Source organism: Phoxinus phoxinus (genome assembly GCF_949152265.1).
Source record: "Phoxinus phoxinus genome assembly, chromosome: 14".
NCBI classification, from domain to species: domain Eukaryota; kingdom Metazoa; phylum Chordata; class Actinopteri; order Cypriniformes; family Leuciscidae; genus Phoxinus; species Phoxinus phoxinus.
The window spans coordinates 5609422-5621727 of record NC_136889.1 but is presented as its reverse complement, the minus strand read 5'-3'; positions in this window follow the sequence as shown (position 1 = coordinate 5621727).

Here is a 12306-nt window from a genome sequence, read left to right as displayed (position 1 = left end):
AGATGTGGCTATACTTTTCTAAGCACATGAACTTCTGGTTGGTCATGTAAATAGTCTTGTTCTACACTCTCAAGGCTCTGCACATTAATCCGGAAATAATTAAAAACAGTGTTTTTGTTTCAAAACTCTCCCGTCCACTCTAGCAACACAATGAAAGTAAATAGGTACAACAATCCCAGTATAACCATATATATCTATTGGTACAATATGTGTCACATGACTAAACAAGCGTCATTGGTTTCGAATACCCAAATTTTGCCGTTTTCAAATTTATCCACTTTGTAGAGCGTTTTCAAAAAGCTCCGTCTTTGTTGACACCTTTATATGCTTTGTGTGATTCTCTATAGTCTCAAAACACATTTAACGTTTAATCATATTGTCTGCACTTTTGAAACCGTGAATATTTCAGTCTTCATTGTGGCCATGTACATAGATTGTAAGTGCCTTACTGTACAACTGTGGGATGAGGCAGCATTATTTTTTTTGATAATCATGATTACAACACAAATGCCACCGGTTACACACGGAACACAAACACATCCACAGTGACGCTCACCAACAGGGTATTGTTTAAATAAAGATGCACTGTTTATGTGCATGAATGCATGAATGCATGCGCCGCGTTGTCTTCCTCTTTCCTTGCCTGTAGTAGAGAGGAAGCGGAGTATTATGTCAGAGCACATCCTCCGTTGTCAACAGCTCCAGACAGGTGGTGTTCTCCCCCCCGACAGCAGCCGTCCCAGGCTCCTAACCCTCTTACTGCCCTGGAAGGAGCTCCAAACAACCTCCAGATGTTTCTCCACCACTTCCTTTAAGCCTTTTAAAAATAACAGGAAATGGATTAACTAACCAGCTCTATTCTCATGCCAATGTTCAGTAGTGGTCAGATTACTTCCCAGGATCACCCATAATCCCAGCTCACTCCCTGGGAACTGTCTAGTCAGGAATCCATATATGTAACATTTACAATTGTAAATTGTATACTCTCACAATTGTTTAGCTAAACTACAGGATACAATACTGGTGTGCTTGCATTTTCCCTTATAAACACATAAATCTTCCAAATGTCTATAATATGTTATGTTGTAGTCAGATCTGATTTTAATTTTCACATGTATTCATGTATAAAAGCAAATATAGCATCTGAGCATTTAATTCTGCATATTTTATAAATGACTGACAAAATAAGGAGGAAAATTGTCTTTCTAGAGAACGTTTGATTGGACAGAAATGTTTAAATGCCCATGAGTGCAACATGAGTCATCATTATCTGAGGTCTATTTTCTTAAATAGAGAAATGTGTTTATCTGATAAAAATCAACTTTGTGGCTTACTTTTCAAAATGCCCCTATATAAACTACCGTTCCTCAAAGATGCATTCAACGGTTACACTTTATTTTAAGGTGTCATTGTTACAGTGTAATTATTTATTTAAGTACTGAGCCATATTAAGCAACTGCATGTACTTATAGGGTTAGGATAGGATTAGGATTTGGTTGAGGGTTAGTTGCATGTACTTATGCATAATTTACTGTTATTACTATGGTAAGTACATGTAACATATGTGACAAGGTAACTGTAAAATAAAGTGTTACCCATTCAACTTATCAAAATCAACAGTAAAGACATGCATAATGTTTCAAAAGATTTATATTTAAAAATAAATTCTGTTCTTTTTAATCTATTCATCAAAGAATCTTGAAAACTGTAAATGAACTCAAAACTAATAGACATGGATTAGAAGCCACAAAACTCAAATTTTGATATCATGGGGTCTTGAAATAACTACACATTTACATTTTCAAAAGAGAATGTGATTGGTGCGCATGCCATGATGCTATGAAGGTTTGTTGGCGGTTCCTATATCTTCTGTGGGATGAGTTACACACCTAAGTTTAATACATAGAGTTAGACATGTTTTAATCCTTGAGTATGTGCGATAATAATAGTGATTCTTGCCTTGAGTCCAGAAAGCCTTTTCCACAGCTGTTGTGGGAAACAGATAAGGCTCGTCTCCTAGTGTTAAAATGAGGTTTATGTGCTGGTGTTGACCACATCAAAGACCCTGCAGAAGAACAGATGGTCTTTCCTGTCATGCTAACCACGTAAGGTCTCAAGATAACAGAATACTCAGAGGAAATAAAGGACATGCCCCAGAGAGCTGTGGTTTAACAAAATCATTCTGCTCCACGCCGGTTGATGAATTCGAACGGTCTCTGAGGTAATATGGGGAACTGAAGAGGAACAATTAAGATTTCCTCCAAGCTTCAGTCAAGATTTCCTCTGAAACGTCCCACCACTAATGAACGTGTCACAGAAGTAGCAACAGTTCGGGTAAGGTCGTTGCTCTGTCAGGAGTGATAACTAAGGAGATTTTGTTTTTGTTTTTAAAAGCATCTTTAAAGGCATGCCTGACAAAGAGAGACACTGTTTTTATTGAAGCTTCAACACTCCTGGTTACATCCACAACACTTCAGCAGACAAAAAGCTCAGACTCAGCAGGAGGTGTCAGACACCCCTCTCCTCCCTTCCTGTATCTCCTCCTGCACGTGTGAGAGCGTTTGCCCGGGCACTAGTCATAAAACCATCGGAAGTGCTGTTATGATGACCGCATGAAAGCCAACTCGAGTCCTAATGGACTTTGGGGCTTGTCACCAATGAACAAAGCTTTTCTAGTGAAAATAAAGTGTCGGAATTCAATTTGGACATATTGTATTTGTCATTCTTTGCAAAAACAAAATAACAAAAAGCCCTTTCATAAAATAATGTGAATTTGGAACGACTGCAAAGGTGATGGAATAATGCAGTCAGTCACTCCTTATCACAAAATAAATATACAAGACTTCTGCACCTATTTTAGGGTCTTTATCGCCCTGTTTGGGTTTAAAAAATGTTTTTTTTATTTTATTTTTATGAGAGAATGAGTGTAGAGTAATACAAGTACTGTAGAAAGTTTTTTTTTTTTTGTCGTTATGTTGTTAACCTGACTAAGGTCTGGGGTTGGATGATACAGACGTCACTGTAAAAAAAATATTGTTGGTTTAACTTAAAAAAGTAAGTTACCTGGTTGCCTTAACAATTTGAGTTCATTGAAATAAAAAAAATTTAGTTAATGCAATGAAGGAGATTGGTTTAATCAATAGAAACTCAAAATATTATGTTATCTGAAATACATTAATTATCTAAGTTGATTTGACAAAGGAAAAAAAGTTGTGATTACAAATAATGAAAATATTTTTTACAGTGTACAAATCCCAAGAAATCCTACATTTGTCTCTTTCAATGGAACATTACCATTCAATATCTTATGGCGTGTCTCTGTTGAGAGATTAAAATGCCAGTGAGGTGAATAACCGATAAAGGAATCTTATCACTCCATCTAGGTTGAGAAACCAGGCTACTCGAAGATCATACGCAACATTTACCGATAAGCCTCATAATCACACACACATTATATTTGATGATTATACTGATACCACCAGATGTACATTAAGGGATGCCAAAGTGACAAGATCATGAATAATGTGCAATTTATTGGTATGGTGCGCAGTGCTATTCAACATAAAGTACAATGTACGTGACAAACATGAGGCCAATAAAACACATAGACAGATATACACTAAAGAAACAAATTTATAAACATATTTAATTTAAATGGAATGATGCGACATCTGCGCACGCGCACGCACGCACGCGCACGCACACGCACACGCACGCACGCGCACGCACACGCACACACATACACACACACGCACGCACGCACGCACGCACGCACGCACGCACGCACGCACACACACACACACACACACACACACACACACACACACACACACACACACACACACACACACACACACACACACACACACACACACACATATTTATCACCTTCATGGAATAAGTGAACCAAAACAGCTTGACCTACAAGCTCATTGCTCAAACTTTAGGGAATATCCAATTAAATTGTATACGTAGTGTTCTGTGTTTAGTGCTTGTTATAGAGGAAAACATCATCTCCTCTGGGTCCCAGGTCTCTCTCTAGAATTGGTTTTCAGTGTCTCACTGGAGGAGTGCAGCATGAGTGGGCATCTTCCTAAACTGCAGCGTGTTGGTACATGCCCTGATTTTGGGCTCTTGCTTATAGGATCCCTTCTGTCATTACCTCATCTCCCAAAAACAGAAGCAATGTGAAAGAGGAAAGGCACAACTTTACATATTCATGAGGAGAAAATGGCTGCTGCTCATCCTGTTAACAATCATGCTGTGACATGACTTTCCTCTGTTAATTGAATATTTTAAAATAATTTCCCCTGTTACTTGTAGATGACAGATAGACTTGACAAACAAATTATATTATGCTAATGTGAACTTGTTAAGGATGTCACTTCCTTTTCAAAAATGTAATTTAAACTGACATTTCACTATTGTTATAAGGCCGGTCTCAGTAAACAAGTGGTGTGACAGGGAAATAAATAAATTCAGGAATCTATCATTATTTTTTAGAAATGTGATCGATCTTGCAAAAAATATCTTTGCACAATTTTGGAGGCGTTTCTATACTGTTTTAAAGAAATATTTTAAATATAATTTCTATGACTGATTATACAGAAATGCTAGTCTTATATTTTACCCCATATATATTTTATCTCAATCAGTTTTTAGTTCATTTTAATTAATACATTATTTAAGCTTGCAAACAAATACTACCCCCCTTCATATGCAGTAGTGGCCCAAAGTGCTGTCATTTCACATTTTCACCCTTTATTCAAATATTATATATTTTTTTACGATTTTGAAAGTATTTTGTTTCGTGTTGTGCTTGGAGTCAATGGTTTTAGTTGTGATAGCCATGAAACATGCAAAATTTTGCTGGAATTTTTGGACAAGCTATCATACAAAGATATTATGAACACATGCAAACACACGAGAGAACCAACGCAATATTTAAAACTGATTGTGTTGTTATAGTCAATATATGCTTTTTCATTTGAGCCTTTTTTTTGCATAGTAAAATAGAACCAGTAGCTGTAGTTTGCCTTCTTTTTTGCCCAATCATTTTAACAGATAAATCCCATAACCAAGTTTAGTGTTTTTTTCTTCCCTCATATTTAAAATAATAAAAAACATAAAATATTTTCCTCATATTGTGATGGTTTAATCGAACTTGTATGGTCATTAAAAACACATATTAAAAATATTTAAATCTATGTTTTGCCGATGATAAAATCCTGATCTAAATAGAAACACTGCAGAAGTCTAATGTTGTCCATATATGGTCATTTACCCGCAAACAAAATTTATTAAGTGGCAAAACAAATACACCCAGACCAAAGCATTGGGTTGCAATACAAGTGGATACCATAATAATAAATGTTTGGGTAACACTTTATTTCAATAATCCACTTTAGACATTCTACTAACTATAAGTAACTTTGCAACTACATGTCAACTAACTGTCATTAGAGTATTACTGTCTGCTTTATATTTGCTAACACTTTATTTTGTTGGTCCCCCAACAGACATACTACTGACTAGTAACTTGGCAACTATAAGTCAACTTATTCTCCTCACCCGAACCCTAACACCTAACCCTAACCTAACAGTCTACTAATACTCTAATGAGAGTTAGATGGCATGTAGTTGACAAGTTACTTATAGTTAGTAGAATGTCTAAAGTGGACTATCGAAATAAAGTGTAACCAAAGTTTGCTAAGTAGTATTTCCTACTAAAACAAAGGTGGTATATGACTCTGGTAACCGTATAGCAGACTGGTGGTGCATTATGGGTGTTGAAGTTTTTTTTGCCCTAAAATAATGAATAAATAATAATAATATATGTTCCTGTAGTTACCATGGCAGCATACTGATTTGAAGCAACGTGAGGGTGAGTAAATGATTTGATTTTGCCTAAAAAATTCCATTGAAGACACAAATTGAAAAACTGCAGGTATGATAGGCAGCTCAGAGACTAGCTAGCTTAATGAGTTTATTGCGTGTGTTTTTATCCTCCACTAGCCTATCTGTTCATCTTTTTCTTTGCTGATGTCATTTTGCACTAAAGTGAGTGTTTGAAGACAGATTGATACGCATGTCCCATAAATTCCTGAGGAGATAACATTTTGTGGATACTTTGCTCTGGCCATAAAATCCCATAAGACATTGCCATTAGCACAGTGTTGGTTGACATGAGGCATGCGACAGCTGATTGATGGATGTTAAAAGCACGACACACTGCAGCGGTTGCAAAATGAGAACGGCGAGAAAAAGAGAGACAGAGAGAGTTAAAGAAAGACAATCCACGCTCTCTTAGCGGCGGATAAGACGTCTTTGTTCTCTGTTGTCAGTAAAACACATGAAAGACTTGAAGGGCTGCATGGGTGGGAGATTCAAAACACACTGGCAAATCTCCCATCATCCCCTCAAAACAAAACCTCATTACAATTACGCATCACATCTGCTGCTACACATTAATCCAGCTCAGACGGGATCTCTCACAAAACTCTGTTGTGATTTGAAGACAATTTTGTGGTATTATGATAATTACCAGACTTTTGTTTTATCTGAGTTATATGCGAATGCTGCTTGCCTGTGCAAAACCCGCAGCCACAGTTCTGAGTTGTTGTTAACTTGTTGAGAGGTTGTTGCTAGGCAGTTTGTGGTTTCTAGGTGCATGTTTTACTGCAAAAAAGTCTAAGTTGGATCACTTATAGAGTTGTAGCAACCTTTCACACAAGCCACAATTTGAGGTACCGTTCACGTCTAGCACAAATGGTGTGAGATGAATTACAGTAGTGGTCAAAAGTGAAAGATTTGTTTTGTTTTTAATGACCCTACAAGTTTGATTACACTTTTATTTATTTGTACTTCAATACATTCCAATGTCTTACTTTTTATTCCACTTCATTTCATAAAACGTATTCCTCATTAATATTACAAACTAGAGAAATCGACATCCAAAACCCAACCTGAGACAAAATAGCATTGTCCGATTGGTGAATGAGACCATTCTTTCCAAAGAACCTGTTGAATTGGTTCACAAATCACGAATCTGACTGAGCAAATGATCTGGTCAAAATGAACTCGGAATAGAGCTCGAATGACGTAAAAAGTAAGTTACAAATGCTGAATTTTAGTAGGCCTATTGATTATTACAAATGAAAATCATGACTGTCTGTTATTTGTGAACTGTGGAAATATGCTGTGAAAGTGAATAATAAATGTAATAATTTATTTTTTTGTACTTTTTGTACATTTACTCAAGTAATAATAAAAATAAATACTTATACTTTTACTGGAGTTACATTTACTTAAGTACTTGATTGGTACTGCAAAAAACTTTCTTTGGGTAGGCCTATATATCAGTTATTTGACCGTACTGAAGCCTGCTCCTCATAGTCAATAACCGATGCTCCCAAGGGAACATTCATTCACAACTTCCCTTTTCCGATCGTTTTTGCACATTGACTTCCCGTATCATGACGTATCATATGTCTTTAAGGACGGTTAAAAGTTTTTGTTGCTCTATCTATGATACAGTGAAATGAATCCTCAAAGGTTATAATAAAGGTTTATTGAGGAACATGAACAGGTGCAGAACAGCTGTGGAATAGGTTCTCTGGACTCAGAAAAGGTTCTAAAGCATATAAGGATGCACTATGAAGTTAGCAGACTATAAAACATACAAGATTTCTGCAAACAACACAATACCCTCAGCTAAGACATTCATGGACAAGACCTTCATTATCATAGGCTTCTGCTTATGCATTTACGTTTATATAAATATTAGCAATGGTATAATATACATACACTAGTTTGTTGTTGTTGTTTGTGGATTTTGAAGTCACACTTGAAAATGTCTGATTGTCACTGAATTTGATACAAAATATCAAACCAAGTGGCATCTGCAAACATAATTGAAACCTAATATTTTAATATTAAACGTTTTAGACTAGAAAAGTCTAATAGTGTTATATTTCATTCTAGATTTCCACTTGTTTCAAAATTTTGTTAATACGATACAACAACGCTATCTCACGACCAAATCATACGAATTCGTACAAGTGATTAAAAGGTGGCTAAGTTGTACGAATTCGTATGACCTCAGAACGAATCCGTACAATTTGTCTAAACCCACGTGATGGTTAGGTTTAGGGGCGGGGTCAGGGGTAGTTCATTCGTACGAATTTATACGAATTGGGCAACTCGTAAAATATGTAAGATTTAGCAAAAATCATACTAATTCGTACGAATGAGGTCGTATGAATTCGTACGAATTAGCCACCTTGTAAAATTCGTACGAATTGCCGTGAGGCCGGGTTGAATGCAATGAGATTCAAAAACGTTGAAATAAGACCGTCGCGTACAAGTGCTTTTTGTGGCCCCTGTATTGTAACTAATATTTACATTCTGCATAAAAAGGTTGATTTGAATATCCTTCACTTGATTAACGTTAAACTGATTAAATGATTATGCAACAATGTCCTCGATCTACCAAGAATGCATCAGAAGCTTTATTGCCATTGTTCTTTGTGTATTGCTGTTTGTGTGAGTGAGCCGTCAGTAAACACACCGAGTGAGTCACACATCTGGAGTCAATTATGCTTCATTAGACAGAGTCTATCCATCATCGCATGCAGCGGTTAATGGCTCTTGGATTACAGTGTGTGTGTATGACTTAGCACTGTAGCACACACACCCTCAATGAAAGCCATTTCCCATGGAGCTCAATGTAAACAGTAATCCTACCGGATCTCAGCAGGATGGCGTCAGAGCGTCTCCCCAGCATGACCTGGCATCGGGCCAGCGGCCTCCTCTAAACTCTACCAGTCTGCTAGAGTTATCGAAAAATAAACAGGGCATGATCAATAGCATTGACAATAAATCAGGCATTTCAAATATATGTTGCTATTCATCTACAAATCAACATGAGCTTTATATGAGCTCATCATCCAGCAAATGGAAATTCACCCAACATTGATCTCATCTCATGTGGGGACACCGATTAAACCACATGTAGTTCTGATGACTTAATCATTAAGATTCAACATTGAACACATTGCAGAAATATATTATTACTCTTATCATGTGGTCTTTAATGGACAGAATAGCAAATTATTGACATGTTCAGTTGTTACACATTGTTTGGATTTACACTGTTTGGATTTAAAGTCGACATGAAATCAAAATGGACCCTTTTACTTTGTTAGCGCATATTACTAGTCTTGTGGTGAACAATTAATCCGTGCAAGTTAATATGCACAGAAGAAAAATGTTTGCCGTGGTAATCTTTAATCAAAGTGTGAAAAGTTACTTCCGGTCTGGAATGGCGTTCCTTTTCCGTTGACGTCAGTTTGACGGCTTGCGCTGAAAACGCTTAACCACTCCCTCAAACCGTCAGTCTGCTGTGAGCGGGAGATGGAGAGGAGGAGCGCGAAAGTAAAACCCTGCCCTCTGTTCAATATTCCCTTTCACATGGAAATACGTCACAACACTTGAGAAAAGTCGTTTGCAACTTCTGGTTCACGCTGACTTTATTAGGCAAATGCTAAAGAGTCAATGATTGGATCATTATTGCAGTGATTATTATGTTTCTAGCATGTTAAATATTTAGCAACAGTTCTTCTAACCCTCATTGATGGAGTCTGTAGCTTTTCTTTTCTTAAACAACCATGTGACACACCATGGCCATATTCCAGGATGACAATGTCAAGATTCATCAGGCTCAAACTGTGAAAGAATGGTTGTGAGGAGCATGAAGAATCATTTCCACACATGAACTGATGCTCCTCTGAGTCCAGAGCTTAAATTCATCGTCTCAAGTCTTTGGGATGTATGGAGGAGACTTTACAGAGGGATGGACTCTTGCATCGTCAATACAAGATCTTGACCAAAAATGTGTCCACCTCTTGATGGCAATAACATCACAACATTTAATAATTTCAGCAAAAGTAAAAGGGTTACCACAGTTATTTGTACTATTGAAAAATGTATTTCACCAACCAATAGTTAGTTTAAGTAGATGTCAACTACATTTGAAAACTAGTCAAAAATCATCTTAAGGAAGCCCTGTAATTACACTTCAAAAACAGTCACAGCACCCCTGAAAATACAATATTATTTTCACAATATTTAAATGTTGTTTATATGTCTATGTGGTGTTTCAAATATGCTTTAAGACAAACCATGTGCAAATTCATAAGTCAACACCATTGCTATTTTCTATTTTTTTTCTCCATACTTCTTAGTATTTTCTCCATTAAAACTGCAGTGAACCAAAGACAGACTCAAAAACACGGGTTGAAATCGCTGGTGTTTCCGACGTCACAAACTAACTTGTAACCAATCAGATCAACGTGTGATCGTCAACCAGTGGATCTCTGTTGTGTCTCTTAACACAACATTTCTGAAACAAAAATAATTGCATGTATGGTATTTGTAATATAAAATAATTATATTTCACTTGAATAAAATATAGTTTTCTAGAGTAGCACATCAACAAAAGTGAGGCACCCCAGGTATTTTTCTGAACACGCGTTATCATGTAAAACGCTGGTAAGAGTAGTAATTTCCTCCACAACATTTCCTGTTCTCACCTGTACTCACCCTCCATTAGTCTTTAGTGGTCAGTCAGACAGCAGGTGACTCATCTCAGGAAAGAGAGTAATAGAAACCAGACAGAGGTCAAAACTGTGGTACATCCTGAGGGCGAAGGGCACATCAGGGCAGTTATGCCTCAGTGTTTCAGAATCATGTCAGTCTGGCTAATGGTCATCCTCACAACACAACACAGCACAGCACGCACGCACGCACGTACACACACACACATGTATATATCCTACTGATTTTACCCTTTAATAGACTTTAGTCAGGGTATATTCCTATTTAATGCATATTTGAGTAATCATGAGTGATTTTCTTGCAAAAAGAGAAAACAAAATTGTGAATTGGGTATGAAAAAATAATATTGGCCTACAACTTAATTTAAGATATGCATACTTCTGAATATTTAATATTGTTAAAGCTGATTAAAAGTGTGTTATAAACTTCATCAGTACTCAACGAACAGCCTCACAGCCTCATGTGCTTGAAATGAAACATGGCATCTATCCTGACTGAAGTCTATAGAGAGGCGCGAGCAGGTTTGGGCATCCGTCAAGCATGTGAAGTTCCACATCAAGTGCGTTTCAGACTCGTTCTACCTTACACCTGCCCCGCGGGAGGGGACTTTGTCGAGGGTAAAGACCACTGACCTCATAGGGTGGGGTTTGGCTGTAAAATCCTGTGATGACCTCAGACTAGTACCTGCAGGGTGTAGAGGGAGTTCAGGTCACAGGGTCACGAGGGAAGAGCTCTCATTCATCAACTTCCTGCAGTCTTTCTCAACATGGGTTTCCATTGTAGGGTCACAGCCTATCACACACACACGTGGATACAAGCACTCGAGCACTGATGGATGGATAACAAAAATGATTTGATTGATGAGGCAAACGTTTGCTGTTTAATGTATCAGGTTTTTTTTTTGTCCACTAATAGCATCCAATTTGCTTAATTCTTGTCAAACACACCTTTTCTGTGTTTTTTCATCAGCCACATCTAAAATCAACTTTTATTTTGTGGACATGACCACATTTTAAACATAAAAAGGTCAACTTCTTGTCTTGCTAAGGCTAATTTCAAAGCTAGTATTTTTTCTGCACACAATAAATACAATAAAAAATGGTCCCCATTTTTTGCATAATTTTGCATATTTTACATAATTTGAATAAATTACTTTTATAGTTGAGATCATCATATTTTTAAACATTCTAAATATTGAGGATGTTTTTTAGATGAAAGGTGCATGATTTTCACATTTTAAGCTAAAAAAGGGTCTGGATCAAGGGTAAAATAATACAATTTACACAAAGCATTTGAAAAACATAAAAAAATAATTATGAGACATGATTAAAATAATCTGCTTAATCAAACATAAATAAAAGTGCACAATAGTAATAATACTAATAAATACAATGTATATTAAAAATAAATAAATAAATAAACAAATTTAAACAAAATTACATTTATTTCTTGCATAATTTTGCATCATTTACTTGATTTTACAAAATAGTAACCATTTAGATCATCAACATCCATATTATTATAAGGGATTTTCATATTTTAAGCTAGAAAAACTGAAATCAATCTGCACATAAAAGGTATTGGAAAAATAGCACAAAAGTCATGATTTAATTTTTTGTTCAAATACAAATCAACCACTGTGACATAAAAGTGCCTAATAATTATAATTATACCTATTATTAATATTTC